Source organism: Choloepus didactylus, chromosome 26 (genome assembly GCF_015220235.1).
Source record: "Choloepus didactylus isolate mChoDid1 chromosome 26, mChoDid1.pri, whole genome shotgun sequence".
In the NCBI taxonomy this organism is placed as follows: domain Eukaryota; kingdom Metazoa; phylum Chordata; class Mammalia; order Pilosa; family Megalonychidae; genus Choloepus; species Choloepus didactylus.
Window position 1 is genome coordinate 16,416,726 of NC_051332.1, and position 15,916 is coordinate 16,432,641.

Consider the following 15,916-nt stretch of genomic DNA (forward strand, 5'->3'; position numbering starts at 1 on the left):
CTCTCAGAGGACAAGTATGGCCATTCTCTTTTTCTTTGTACTTTACACCATATTCTACTATGCAGATGCCTTCATTACATATTTATTGCAGAGCACCTTCATATAAAATTTAATTGAATATTCTTTCAGCAAATAAACCTCAATTTTATAGATATATTCTTAAAACCATGTTTTATCTCCTCCATTTCTACAGAAGTTCAATAAGTTTTCTGACTGCCATGTAAAATAAATGCATGCAAATTATGATTAAAATTCAACTTCAGCCTTAGAAATGACTGTTCAATATGAAACAACCCTTTCTTTGGGCCAGAATATTTTTAATACAGATATACCCCTATGCAAACTCAGTCCCACTAGTTACTTGAGTCATAATTCTCCACCTCAGCCATTCTGATATTTATAAAATGAAGGAGCTGACTACAGTGATCTAACAGCTAATAGAGCTCTCTAATTATAAGTCCACATTTACTCCTACATAAAGCTGTTTAGCATATTGAGCAGGATAAATTGATTATATTTTTCTTCTGATTCTATATTTTGACACCAAACCTTTTTCATGGTGTTTTTCATCTCTGCATTTCTCACAGTGTAGATCAAGTGAATGAACATAGGGGCAATGATGGTGTAAAAAAGAGCAAATATTTTATCTTCAGGGTAAGTTGTAGGTGGTCTGAGGTAGGCAAAGATTGAAGGCCCAAAAAATAAGACTACCACAATGATGTGAGACCCAAAAGTAGCTAGAGCTCTGCATTATCCATCAGCTGAGTGGTTTCTTAAGGTGAATAATATAATGAAATAAGATTAAAATAATAGGACAAAGGTTATTAAAGCAACCATTCCAGAATTGGCAACCACAAGGACACCAGTGATGTAGGTATCAGTACAGGTAACTTTCAGTAAAGGGAAATTATCACAATAGTAGTTGTCAATTTCATTGGGGCCACAAAAAGGCAACCATGTTATCATAGAAAACTGTGAGAAAGAGTGGACAGCCCCACCAGCCCCAGCAAATGGCATCTTGTCTTATTCATGATAGTCATGTAGTGGAGAGGTTTGTGGATGGCAACATAATGATCAAAGGCTGTGACTACAAGAATGAAGATTTCAATAATTCCAAAGAAATGCATGGAAAAGACCTGTTATGTGCAATAACTGTAGGAGACATTTTTTGTCCCCACTAACAACAAGTCACTTATCAGTTTGGGTGTAACACTGGAAGTATAGCAGATGTCCATAGAGGATAAATGGATGAGGAAATAGTACATGGGTTGTGAAAAAGAGGGCTGCATCTAATGGAGATAAGAATCAGAAGGTTTCCCACCAGGAGGGCAACATAAAATAAGAAGAGCACAAAGCAAAATATTTGTATATTCTTATTATAAGACATCCCTAAAAGAATAAATTCTGAAATGTTTCTCTGAATTTCCATATATAACATTAATTCTATGTAATATACAAATAGTTGAGACCCTGGAAAAAAAGAAAACATGCTTTTGGATGAAAATATTTACAGTGTAATCCTAATCATATAAAAATTCTCAACAAATCACACAAATTTAATCATGAATTATTATTATTGAATATATTTGCTCTTGGAAACATAGCTGAGTTCCCTAATAGTTTTTACTATTTCAAATACTCTCTTTTTATACTGAAGATACTAAAGATACATATTATTCAGTTTTGAAAATGTAATGACCAGTATTGATACTTCCACACAGAAAAATACTCTATTACTGTCATTAATAATACTTACATAGCAAGGGACATTGATTTAAAAATTCAGGAATTCATTTTATGGTTAATTTTCAGTTGCATTCTTTATTCATGGCAGTTTTCTTTTTATGTCATGTTCCCTTACCCCAGAATGATATGGATCACCACCCTGAATTTTCTGCATGCATATAATTAAGAATTGTGGTTGCATTTAAAAAATAAAAAAGCCTAATCTGTGATCTGCATGATTTGCATTGGGGTTATGATCCTTGAATTGAGAAGGAGAACTGCAAATTGGACTTGGAAAATGAATCTTGCTGGCTGTGTTACAAGACAAAATATTGTTGAAATACATACAGTAAATATTAGAATTTTTGCCAATGACTGATAATTGAGACAAATTATAAAAATTATTTATCTCTTTTCTTTGAATTTTAGTGAGAAAGAGTTTTTATGGATACAATTAGTGATGCAAATAAGGAAAGAAAATACTAATTGAAATGCACAAGTAGGTTGAATGCAGTACAATTTATGGGTTCTGTTAGAAAAAATTATAGACACCAAAAATTAAAAAATAAGAGATGATGTCAATCAACATGGCAAAATAAACAGCTGCTGAAAACTTCTCCCCAGATATTCAACAAAAAAGGGGGATAACCTTGAGCTGTTCAGAACTCTGGAGGTGGGTATGGATCAGAGAAGGACCAGACAGATATTGAATTGTAGAAGAAGAGGTATTTAAGTATGAAAATGTTGAAAAATTGATTTTGGTGATGAATGCACAACTATATGATAGTACTGTTGAACAACTGATTGTACACTGTGGGTGATTATATGGTATGTGAATATATTACAATAAAACTGAATAAAAAAATAACCAAGGCAAAAAAAAAGATCATGTCACATAATTTAACTGTAAATATTGTGGTCAGGAACTATATCACTGTTATAATATCACATGCAATAATAATAATTGCATGAATTATACAACATGAAACATATATTATTTTCCTTATGACTAGAACAGGACTGCCACAAAGGCAATGATGGAATTTTCTTCAGAGGAGCTGCTCTTCTGAGTGCTTTTCTCTTCCAGTGGTTAGGACTTAGGTAGAATCAGGTGGGTTTTCCACCTTTCTCCTAGATCTGGTGTGACTGCCAAATCTGGATCACACAGACAAAATTTTAACAATGCAGACCTTTTCAAAGTAACAGTATGCACATCTTAACAAATCCAGTATTTCCAAATTGTGTAGTTATATTACTGGTAATACTTGAGTAGATTTTAGATCATAAATGGATATGACTTTAAACATGAGCTTCTTTGAAACTTTCAAAGCATTTAACTCATAAATACAGAAAGGAAATAATTATGAATTATATAAATGGTTACAAACACAATATAGAAAGAAATGTTGAGGATAATTAAATAATGTGGATGATAAACTACTATCATTCAAGCTTAGCCTATACATTAGAACACTTCTGATTGACATGGGCAATTTAGATATTTCCAATATTCAGATGTTTGACATCTGGTGAAATGGGACAGAAGTGCAGCTAATTTTTTGTTCTTTCTCATCTTTGCTGTTTAAAATTTACATAGAAGTTGTCTTCAGGTCTAAAAATCTGTTCCAGATTAGTAGGAGATGATAATCATCCTAAATTCACTTAGACAAACTCCATACCTTATTTCCAACAACTGTTTTGTATAATTTACATTTTAGCAGGAGTAAATAAGATTACTTTGAATTCCTCCATTCATGCTAGCAGTACTTACTCAGGCAAGATATTAGCACTCTCTAAATTTGAGTTTCAACATCTATTAAAGTGCATATAGATACATTATTCAGGGAAACATGAGATTATAAGAAATCTCCTGTTAGGTTGGGTGTTTCATAATCATTGACTATATTATATCAGTATCCTGGTGGGTTTATTTGCTTCTCTTTTTTTGGTTTTCTGAATTGTACTTTGCATTGTGGTTTAATTTTAATTTTTTATTAGACAATTTGTAATTTTGCAGAGAAATCATGCAGAAAATGCAGAAATCTTATGAAACCCCTATTACCAACACCTTGCATAGTGTGGTACCTTTGTTACAATTGATGAGAAAATATTACTATTATCATATTATTAACTGCAGTCCATAGTTTACATTAGAGTTCACTGTTTGTGTGGAACAATCCTGTTTTATTTTTAAATTTTTATTCCAATAACATGCATACAACCTAAAAATTCCCCTTTAACCACATTCATTTATATAATTCAGTGCTATTAATTAAATTCAAATGTGTTACAATTAAATAAAAATGTCAATTACACTTCTGTAGTATTACTTGCAATTTTGTTTGCTCCTTATAATGAACTCTCAGCTCTGTATAACTGTATTTTCCTGTAGGTCAACAATTATTGAAACAAAATATGAACATTTGGTGGTATCAGGATGTACTCACTATAAATGTACCTTACATGATTCTGAGTATGTAGACAATTTCAAAAGAATGGTTTTTTGAAAGGTAGGAATTTCTTCAAAGAGTGGAGGCTGCAATGGTACTACAATCTGAAGATTTCATTATTTTAAATGCATAATCCAAAAGATTAAACACTGCTGATAATATACAATCAAAACTGAACATTTTGAAATAATGTTTTTTATTTTTTCTAAAATGTGATATGTCATATTTCATAATTCATTGCCTTAAATTAATAGAATAAATTATAAACAAGGATATAAGGATGTATACCTGCATTTCAATTGAGGGTGGCCCTCAAGTTAGTTTGAAGTTGCTCAAGAAAATGATTTGGTGCAGATTGGCCCCTCATTTACATAAAATGTAAGCCTATAAACCAGGAGTTCAAGCAAATCTAGGTCAATTCTCTGAAAATATCTTCAGCATTGCTTTCTGTCCACTTCCAGGACAAAAACCCAATGTTTTCAAAGGAGAGTGAAAATGTAGTTACACCTGACATTTCCTGGATTTACAGAGAAGTGTGTATTCATTCCATAGAAGAGTGGTCTAGGATTTTAAATGCTGATACAACTCAGCATCTGCTCATATTCAAAAGAAAACAAGAAAATTTAGAATTATCTGTTAGTACAACATGTACATATATAGGAGTCATCTCTTTTAAGTCTATGCTTTAAAAAAAATGCTCTGGAACTGCCAGATATAAACTCAGAGGAGAGCATAAGAGTTTTTTATGACTCTGAAATTTATCATAACTTTTTTATCCAGAAGCATTTCTTAAAAGAACCTTACCAAACAATCTTAACCAGTTGTCCAAGGTTATATTCCTCATCCTTCCTGGGAATTTTTAGACTGCAAATTTGCTTTCCCATTTTGCATTAGTCAGGCTCTGGACACTATGTCTCTAGAGAGGAGTACTGTTATTCAGACACAGAGAAGCTCAGGAAATTCTGTCAGCTAGAGATATTTTCCTCGAAAGAACAAAATGGAAAAAAAATCCAACAGGAAGAGAGGGTCAAGTAATAATTAAATCCATGACATGCTTCTGCACTGTCCCTTGGACCATTAGCCATACCCAACAGCAATGAACTGTCTTTGCCAAAATGGAGTGTTAGACTGTGGGAGGCATAGTTAAACAGAATAAGCAAAACATATGGAAATTAAAACAAATTTCCTGCTCCTATTGTTAGGTAGAATGGAATCAATGCCTTTTGTTGAAAAGGTGTTAGAGAGTTAAAGGAAGTCAAGAAATAAACAAAGGCAGTCCTCTATTCCAATTACTATCAGTCATTTCCCAGTGTTATAGAACCAAAAAGTGTATAAATTCAGAATTATCTGCCCTAAATTTCATACCAACACACACACACACACACACACACACACACACACACAATTGTAAGAGTAAAAGTATACTATACCTGAAGTGGTTTAAAATCACTTGAAGGTAGCTGTGATAATTTAAGGCTATAAACAACAAAACAACCCCTAAGGAGAAAAACAAAGTTATAGCTCCTAAGCCAACAAGGAAGATAGGATGGAATCACTGGGAAAGTATAATTAAAAACAAAATCCCATTACCCAGAGTACCTCTTCACATACCTAGAAGAGAAAGAAAAACCATTTTATTATGAACAAGCATTAAATCAGAATGTGATGCATCACAGGTGATCTACAAAGATATTGCAACAGCAGAAGGAAGCTCACATTTTTTATGTGACTGAGCAGATGCAACACACTGCATATACATTCTCAAGATATTTTGAATGTAAGTTTGAAACTTGGAGTCAGGACTCCCATAGAAGTTAAGTGAATTTCTTCCTACGAATCTGTGACAAAAGAGAAGGCTAAGCCTTCCTTTATTACATTTCAAAGGAGAGAATTCCTTCATTGTAGAGACCTTATTTTGTAGTGAAATTTACCAGAGGCTTTTCAACTTTTTACATATCTTTAAATTTATGTCCATTTTAAATGGATAAAGAAAAAGAGAAAATAAAATTATGTGTTTTCTAAACTAATGTAGAGAGATGGAAGGGAAGAGGAAGTCTCTGATCTTATTTTCCACTGGGAGACTTCAGACCTTTATTATCATTATATTTTTAATTTGCATTTGTTCTTACAGAATCATAAAAATATTCAATTGACCCCAGACAAGGCAGACAAAAAAATATAAGAAGACATAGTATACACAGATAAAGAGAAAGAAGATAAACATAAACCCAATAATAACAGTAAACATATTCTATGGAAATGATATAAACATTCCAGTTAAAAGACAGACTGTCACAACATATACAAAAAGCACAATCCAAGTATAAACATCCTACAGAAAATCTATTTTAAGTATAAAGACACAAATATGTCAGAAATGAAAGAACATGAAATTAAATACAATCTAACACCAGTGAAAGGAAAGTGAAAAGAAATAAAATAAATGCAAAGAATACAAAGCAGTAACTCCAAGACAAGTACATTAATTTTCAAAAAATATTTACAAAATCTCAAAATATCTTAGAACTTTCTACAGGTTTGCAAGGAGAGTGGACTTTACATAGTCACTAAACCCATCAGGGTTGCAAGAAGTGGATTTTTATTTCATGGAAAAGTAAGCTGGGACTTTTGAATGCAGATTTAATATCTTCACACTAGCTCAGACTGAAAGTAAATTAAAAAGATTTTGAAATTCCTGCAAAAGCTAACACTGTTTTAAATCCTAGAAGTTATCTTTTTTAGGCATATGCCTGAAGTAAATTTGGTTTGGTCAAACAGAATACAAACTTATGTGATACCACAAAAATTAATGTCTTTGGAAGTTCTTAGAAGTATATTTCCTGAGATGTTCCTATACATAACCTCATCAAATGCCCCAAAGCAACTGGCCACAGCAGTGTCCCTCATGCCTTTGTGTGTTTATCTTATAACTTTCAGTTAGGCCGACTCAGGCACTGTTTCTCTGGGTAACCCAAAAAGTAATCTTCAGACCCAGTTCAGGAAACCCTGCAGGCCCTGAGCTTATCTAACTTCCTGAGGAATGGCAAAACAGATAATGTGGACTGGAGTAGTATTAGGAAAGCTATCAGAAAAATCTGGGATGATGAAGGACAAGGGAACAAAGGCAAGGTTTATTGTCTAATAAGGATCATTTTCAAGAATTAGCTAGATGTGTAGTAGATAGACTAATAAAATCAGTGAACTGCAAAATAAACTGGAACATGATTATTTATTTCTAGGGACTAGTATTGCTATCATGAAATGGGAAACAAAAGAAAAGAAAAGAAAAAAAGAATAAACATTCCCCCCATATGCATATTAGGGTAGAAAACAATATATGGTTAATTGAAAAATAAGGGAAGTCTCAGAGGAAATCAACACTCAAATTATAGCAAAGCTTTTATTCTCTTTGCTATCAGGTTCTTTCTGCCCACCACTGTACTGTCACAGTTATATAGCCTCAGCTCAAAATGCATATCCTTAAGTCCACTTTACCAATATCTCTCTACTATACACAAATCTGTACATGTAAAACTTTTCTTCACACAGGTAAACCTTCAGGAAATCAATTTATTATAGTATCTTATCTGGTTCAAAATAACAATAATACTAATTTATTGAGAGATTAAGTGCTCAAAGTTCATTACATCATTTGGCATGACCATAATGCATATTTTGAAATATGTTACTAGTTTTATTATGCAGATAAGAACATTGAAGCTTCTAGAGGTTAGAAGCTATCTCAAACAGCTAACAAACACAGGAGCATGCTCCTGTGTTCTGTACCTGAAAAAAAAAAAGATATTTCTAAGTTTAATACTTGTTTCTAGACTTTGGAAGTTAAAATGAAGTAAATGAAGGATTCTAGCACTTCAGAATGAAGGATATCACAACCCAGTATCTGGCTGGTCTTGCACTTCAAAATAATGGCTGATGCTGAGCACACTTCACTCATGCTTCCCTGTGTTAATACAGAAAAGGAGGTCATACCTCTAACCACTCTCCCCCCACAAACAGATCCAATTCATATCTGTTCTTGCCATGTTCTACTGAGAGTTCATTTTGTCACTCTTCTTTTCCAGAATCCCCTTCCAATATCTTTTTTTCATGTATTTCATGAACTTATTTCCAGAAATGAGATTACCTTGCAGGTTTTCTAAATGAGAGAAGATAGCAAGTTGGCACATATCTGGGAAGTTTAAATGTATTCCTGATCAAATAAACTTGAAGATGGGCATTAGATTTTTTTCCAAATCTGGAAGCCCCAGATTGACCTGAGAAGCAATAACAGGATCAGTATCAAATAACTTATTTTTAACAGCTGTTTTGAAGTGTCATTCAAATAGAAAAAATGTACATCATTAATATATTGTGAAAAGTTTTGACCTATATATACATATAAAACCATTATCACAATGAAGAAAATAAGTATATCCATCACCCCCTCAAAGTTTCCTGACTCTGCCCTCTGTAATTCTATCTTTCTGCCTGCTTTAATTTCCTAGCTACTAAAATGAATACCATACAATGGGTAGGATTAACAACAGGAATTTATTGGCTTATGGATTCAGAACCTAGAAGGCTTGCTTCTCCAAGTGGTGGGTATCTTCTGGCTGGCAATCTTGGAGGTTCCTTGGCTTTTCAGTCACACAGCAATGCACATGGCAGCATCTTCTTTCTCTTCCTCCTTCTGTTGACTTCCAGCTTCTGGCATCTCCTGTGGCTTCTCTTTCTGTGGACAATTTCCTTTGCTTACAAGGACTTCAGCCATATTACATTAAGGTGTGCCTTCATTCAGTTTGGGCACAGCTTAACTAATAACATCTTCAAAGTTCCTATTTATAAATGGGTTCACACCCACAGGACCTGGGGTTGGTATCTGAAAATGCCTTTTTTAAGGGATGTGATTCCCAATACTGCCCCTCTGCCAATGCCCAAGAAAATCCTGGTCTGCTTTTTGGTAGTATGGATTAATTTTAATTTTCTAGAATTTTGTAAAATGGAAGCATAAAGTATGAACTACTACATAGGGGAGGGACAAGGATCCTTCCACTCAAATTATATATTCTGAGGTTCATTTATACTTTGCATATATCAATACTTCTTTTTGTTCTGAGGAATATTCTAACATATGAAAACTCCACATTTTTTTACCCATTCCCCAATGAATGATGGACATTTTCTTGTGTCCATATTTTGGCTATTACTAATAAAGCTGCTCTAATCATTCATGCACAAATCTTTATATGGAAAAATGCTTTCATTCTTTTGGGTATATGCACAACAGTGGAATGTCTGGTCATACCATAAGTATTGATTTAATGTTTTAAAGAAATTTCCAAATGTTTTTCAAGAGTGGTTTTGCCATTTTACATGCCCACTAGCAATATATGAGAGTTTGGTTGCTCTACATACACACCAACACTTGATATGGTCAGTCTGTAAGTTTAACCATTCTAGTGAATATGTAACAATACCATTGTGAGTTTCATTTGCATTCATCTAATAATTAATGGTATCTAGCATTTTTGCTCATGTACTTTTTGTCAATGTGTGTATCATACTTGATAAAGTATTTGTTCATTTTTTATTGGGTAGTTCATTTTGTTCTTTGGGAGGATTTTGTACTCTGAATAGTGGTTTTTAAATAACTATATGATTTTTAAATATTTTCTTTTTGAGTGTAACTTGTTCATTCAATATATTAACAATCTCACTCTTAGAGCAAAAGTTTTCATTTTGATGAAGTCTAATTTACCATTTTATTTTATTTATTTAAGGAACAGAAATTCATATCATAGCTAACAACTCTGTGTTAATCCAAGGCCATGGAGATTTTTCCCTATGTTTTATTCTAAATAATTTATTTTTATTTTGCATGGAAATCTATGATCCTTTTTCAATGAATTTTTGTATAAGGTGAGAAGTATCAACATTTTCTGTGCATTTGGATGTCCAGTTGTTCCAAAACCATTTGTTGAAAAGACTATTCTTTCTGCATTGAATTGCCTACATCACTTTGTATGTAATTCTGGACTTTCCAGGTTCTACCATTGATCTAATTGTTCATCTTTATTAAAATACCACACTGATTTGACTAATGTAGCTTTATAACACACCTTGAAATCAGACAGTATAATTTCACCAAATTAGTTCTTTTATAAATTTGTGTGGGCTGATCTAGGTCCTTTGCATTTCCATATTAATATTAGAATTAGGTTTAAATTTTTGAAAAAAAAATCTACTCAGATTTTGGAGTGATTGCACTGAATCTAGGGATTAATTTGGAGGGAGGGTTACCATCTCAAAATGGTTGATGCTTTTGATTTTTGAACACAGTTTCACTCTATATATTAAGATGTTCTTTAATTTCTCTTGCCAATGTTCTGTAGTTTTTAAGAATATTTGTGCTGCATGTATTTTATTGTATTTATCTTTAAGTGTTTCATATTTTTATGCCTTAATGAATGACATTTAAAAATTCAATTTCTGATTTTGTAAAAATTGCTAGTGCAAAAATTATACTTTTTTATATTGGTCTTCTGTCCAAATCTCTGCTGCAGTTCCTTATATTAAAAAAAAAAAAAAAGCAATCCTGATTGGATAGGAAGAAATAAAACCCTGTCTGTTTTTATAGGTGATATGATTCTCTATAGAAAATCCTAAACTGTAAGGAAAGGATACAATATTTGATAAATATCAGAGAAATTTTGACCTAATACAATGAGTTCAGATGTATTATTTTCTGATCTTTGTCTGGAAGTGTGTAGAATTGACATTATTTCTTCTTTAATATTTAGTAGAATTCATGGGTGAAGCCATACAGATGGGGTTTTTTGGTTAGGAAGATTTGAAACTACAAATTAAATTTTTAAAGATATATAGAGAGCTATATATCTGTATACATATCTGTTCTCATATATGTGTGTGTACGTGCATGTGTGTGTTCATGACACCATTTTTCCTCTCAAAATGAAACTGAACTGTGGGGTCTATGATGATGGTATGAATAGGGGAGAGTCCCAATTGTGAGCCTCTAGACTAATCAGTCTAGGCAGCCACTCAGAGTTGGCAACTAGAAAACTCCATCCCACTGGAGCTACAGGTTATCAGGCATGGGGTCCTAAGACCTTTATGGTCCCTAAGTGGTTGTCAGATTGTTACTGCCCAAGTGGACTTGTTGCCCAGTATGCACAGAATTCTATGTTGTGACACCAGGATTTTGAGAAAAGAAAGAGTTTAGTGTGAGGCAACCAAGCAAGGAGACAGGACCAAGCCCAAATCTGTCTCCCTGAGCTAAAGAGGCTTGGGATTTTTTGTGTAGTTTTCAGGGAGTAGGCTTAGGGAAATGAGAGAGGATGGGGTGAGAGGATGCAGGTCAGGAGAGAGGGTTAAGGGGAACATGCACTGTTACAAATCATGTTAGTGCATACATTGCATGTTCAAAATTGGCAGCTTAATATGATGGGTGGGCATAATTTTTACTATTATAATTAAATATAGGTAACATTAGATCAGGGTTTCTTCTATCTGAGCATGCCCCAGTGGCTAAGACTGGTCTTAGCTGATTCTGTAGGGGAAAAAGAAAACGGGAACTTATCTCTAAGTGAAGCAAGTCTCTCATTATTAAATATAGGGAGGTGGGTTTTCTAAGAATGAAGATGTGGAAATTATTGCAAGCAATTAAGGGAAGAGTTCTCTGAAAGTGGGCAAGGGAGGGGTCCCTGAAAATGAGCTGGATAGCAATGGTTTCAAAAGGTGTCTTATCTCTTTAATTAGAGATATGAATGAAGAAGATCTGTTTAGGACTAAGGCAAATCAGGCCCAAGGGTAAAGGATGATACTGATTGGGTTTTCATACTACAACTTATGTGTGAGGCCAAGGGAGGATATGTTTATCTGGTGCAAGGTTTAACTTTTGTGTAGCACACTAGATAATCTAACTTGTATGAGCAGTTTGTTTGAATACCATAAGTGCAGGGAATGGTGAATGGGAAGTGGGATTTGGTTAGTTTGTAGACTTGCGTGAAACCCTGACACATTCCCGAGTGATATGGGCAGAGAGTATAAGTGTGTTTTCAGGCCTCTCCCCTGGCCACCCCCACCCCAGGAGCTGTAGGAGAAATGCAGAAGTGTTGGACTTCCCTACCTGGGCTATTGCTGATTTTCCCACAAACACTGAGGACTGCCAATGTAGTAGGCTGAGCCCTTGATCTGGGGGCCTTCCCCTGTGAGGCTAGTTGCTGCAAGGGAGAGGCTAAGCCCACTTACAATTGTGCCTAGGGGTACCCCTTCCCAGAGAGCCTCTTTGTTGCTCAGATGTGACCCAATCTCTCTCTAAGTTCACTCAGCAAGTGAACTCACTACCCTCCCCCCTATGTGGGACTTGACTCCTGGGGGAGTGAATCCCCCTGGCAATGTGGGAAATGATTCCTGGAGATGAGTCTGGAACCAGCACTGTGGTATTGAGAGGATCTACTTGACCAAAAGGGAGAAGGAGAGATTAAGCAAAGTAGGGTTCCAGTTGTTGAGAGATTTCAAATGAAGTTGAGAGGTCACTCTGGAGGGTATTCCTATGTGCTATACAGATATCACCTTTTAGTCTTTAGGATGTTGGAATGGCTAGAGAGAAATACCTGAAGCTGTCAAACTGCAACTGAGTGACCTTGATTCTTGAAAATGATTGTATAACTATCTAGACTGCATAGTGTGACTGCATGACTGTGAAAACATTGTGGCTCACACTCCCTTTATCCAGTGTATAGGCAGATGTGTGGAAAAATGGGGACAAAAATTAGATGAAGAATAGCATGGGATGGAGGGGATAGGAAGATTTAGGTGTTCTTTTTTTATTTTATTTTTGTTTTGAGTAAGGAAAAGTTTCAAAACTTGATTCTGGTGATGAACAAAAACTGTATGATGATGCTGTGAATAATTGATTGTACACTGTGGATGACTGTATGGTGTGTCAATATATCTCTATTAAACTGAACTAAAAAGTAAATGAACAATGGGGGAAGTGGGGAATGGGATGTTTTGGATGTTCTTTTTTATTTTAATTTTAATTTTATTTTTCTGAATATTGAAAATGTTCAGAGTTTGATTGTGGTGATGAAAGCACAACTATACTATAATACTGTTAACAACTGATTGTAAACTTTGAATGATTGTATGTTATCTGATTATATCTCAATAAAATTACATTTAAAAAAAAGAAAAAGTTGTGTTATCTAACAACTCTTTGCCCAATCCAAGGATGCAAAGATTTTCTTCTATGTCTCATTCTAAGTATTTTGTATATTTTTATTTTGTGTAGACATCTATGATGCATTTTTAATTAATGTATTTATAATGTGTGAGATACAGGTCAAGGTTTATTTTCTGTGTATGCATGTCCAATTGTTCCATCAACATTTGCTGAAAACATTCCTTTTTCCAAAGAATTGCCTACAGTCCTTTTTCAGATTTTGTTGACCATGTATGCATGGATCTAATTCTGGATTTTCTAAACTGTTCAATTGTTCTGACTGTCTATATCAAATTACACACTGTTTTGATTACCATAGCTTTATAATATGCCTCAAAATCAGGAAGTGTAAGTGTAATTTCTCCAAATTTATTATTTCATAAATTTGTATAGGCTAATCTAGATGCATTATATTTCCATAAAAATTTGGAATTAGATTTTAACATTCTAAAAGGAAAGCCAGTTTGGATTTCTTTGAGAGAATAGCATGGAATCTACAGATTATTTTTTGGGTTGTGCAAAGGTATTTTTAAAGTGTTGAATCACCTCATTTTGAATATACAGTGTTGCTCCATTTATTATGGCATTCTTTAATTTTCCTTTCCAAAGTCATATAGTTCTCAGTATAGATGCTTTGCACATTTTTTGCCATATTTAAATAATTTCTGTTAAATATTAATATTAAAGTATTGTTTTGTGATGCTTTTATAGTAGCATTTAAAAATCAATTTCTGATAATTTGCTAAAAGTAAAACCTTTACAATCAGTTTTTGTATATTGATCTCATATTTCCAAAACCTTCTAATGTCACTTGTTTTTTAAAAAGTATCATCCAGATTGTGTGGGAGAAGTAAAGCTGTCTGTTTTTACTGGGGTTATCATTGTCTAAGAAGTAAATCTTAACTGATGTAAAGAAAAGCCATTATATTTTATGAGTATCAGAGAAATGTTGGCCTAAAAGAATGAGTTAAGGTATATTTGCTTCTGTTCCTTTTGCTGGAACTGTTTGTATAGAATTGGTATTATTTCTGTTCTAATGTTTGATAGAATTTAAAATGTAGCTACATGGACTTGGAACTTCCTTGTGGGAATATTTCAAAAAAACACAGTTAATTTCTTTAAGAGATATAGGACTATTGAAATTATCTACTACTTATTTTTAATGTGCTTTGAAGTTTATATCATTAAGCAATTCTCCAAATCTGTTTTTTTTTAATTTATTGGCCTTAATGTGTTTATAATATACCCTTATATTCCTTTTAAATCTGTACAATGTGTAATGACAGTACTTCTGTCATTAAGAAATAAAATGTTTGGAAATCAGTGATCTAAATGTCTTGTGTATCAAGATGTATGAAAATAAAAACAAATTAAATTCAAACAACTTACAAAAATATAACAAAACTAAGGAAAGTATTCAATGACATAACTAACAGTTCTAAATATAGAATATCAACAGTTAAAATTCTTTCAAGGAAAGGGCTAATAAAATTCAGAAATCTTTAGCATGATCAGTCAAAAGATAGAAAAATGCAAATTTCTAATATGAAGGAATTCTTACATGTTGCTGTTAATAGTTCAATATTGCAAAAATACATTGAAGTACTCTTTAAGGACATCTACTAAATCTATCATAAATCATGATCCAGCTATTCTATTTTGGGTATTTATTTGCAGTACTATAAATTTGCAAGACTATCAGCAATGCCTCATCAATAAGAAGTAGTTAGAAGTTCATACGTGGTCTTAGCAGGGAAAATGAGTTTCATGAGCATATGGACATACTTCTAGTATGTCTACACTTTCTTAAAATTGATTTCAAACATATGATAAGCAAATTAATCTCAAAGAGGGAAAAATAAATTACCCTGGGACTTAAAGTGAGATTTCACATCCATTTCAGGTTCAGACACCAAACATCTTCTGAACAGCATTCTCTTTGATGTCAGGGATCTTCCCTCTGACCCCTCATCAAGAAATGCTAGCCCACCATGCCATCCACACTCAGACACACTCAGGAAAAAATCCAAGCATACACATAGACTCTTTTCTTTTTTTAAATAATCCATATATTCTTTGGATAAATGATACATTAAACCAAATCAAACATAACTATGAATAACTAACTAGTCAGAGGTAATATCCTTTGGAATAGAATTAAAACATCATTAAAGACAAACATTCCTGCCAATGTGGCTTTTCCTGGATCCCCCAGTGGCAGTGGGCAGGAGAAACTCAATCTGGAATGTGCTGTGTGGAAGTCATGCAAACATTCTTTGATAAATGATAAGTTCTTGGACAGGGAGAAAACTATGGAAAAATGGGAACCAAGGCAAAGAATGAGATTGGTTTGTGAGCTTTATAAAATGTGGAGGTCAGGATTAATTTGGAAAGTGGTGTTTCTTTGATATAGAAAATAAATAACTAAAAGGATGTTATAGGAGAATGATAGTTTGCTAGATTTTATTCCTGTCTTGATTTCTACTTGGGGATA

The 15,916-nt window shown here is 33.5% G+C and overlaps 1 pseudogene; it reads right to left on the reverse strand.

The window, feature by feature from the left end:
* Positions 1 to 471: 471 nt before the first annotated feature.
* LOC119520798 lies at positions 472 to 1,429 on the reverse strand (annotated as a pseudogene).
* Between the last annotated feature and the right edge of the window lie 14,487 nt (positions 1,430 to 15,916).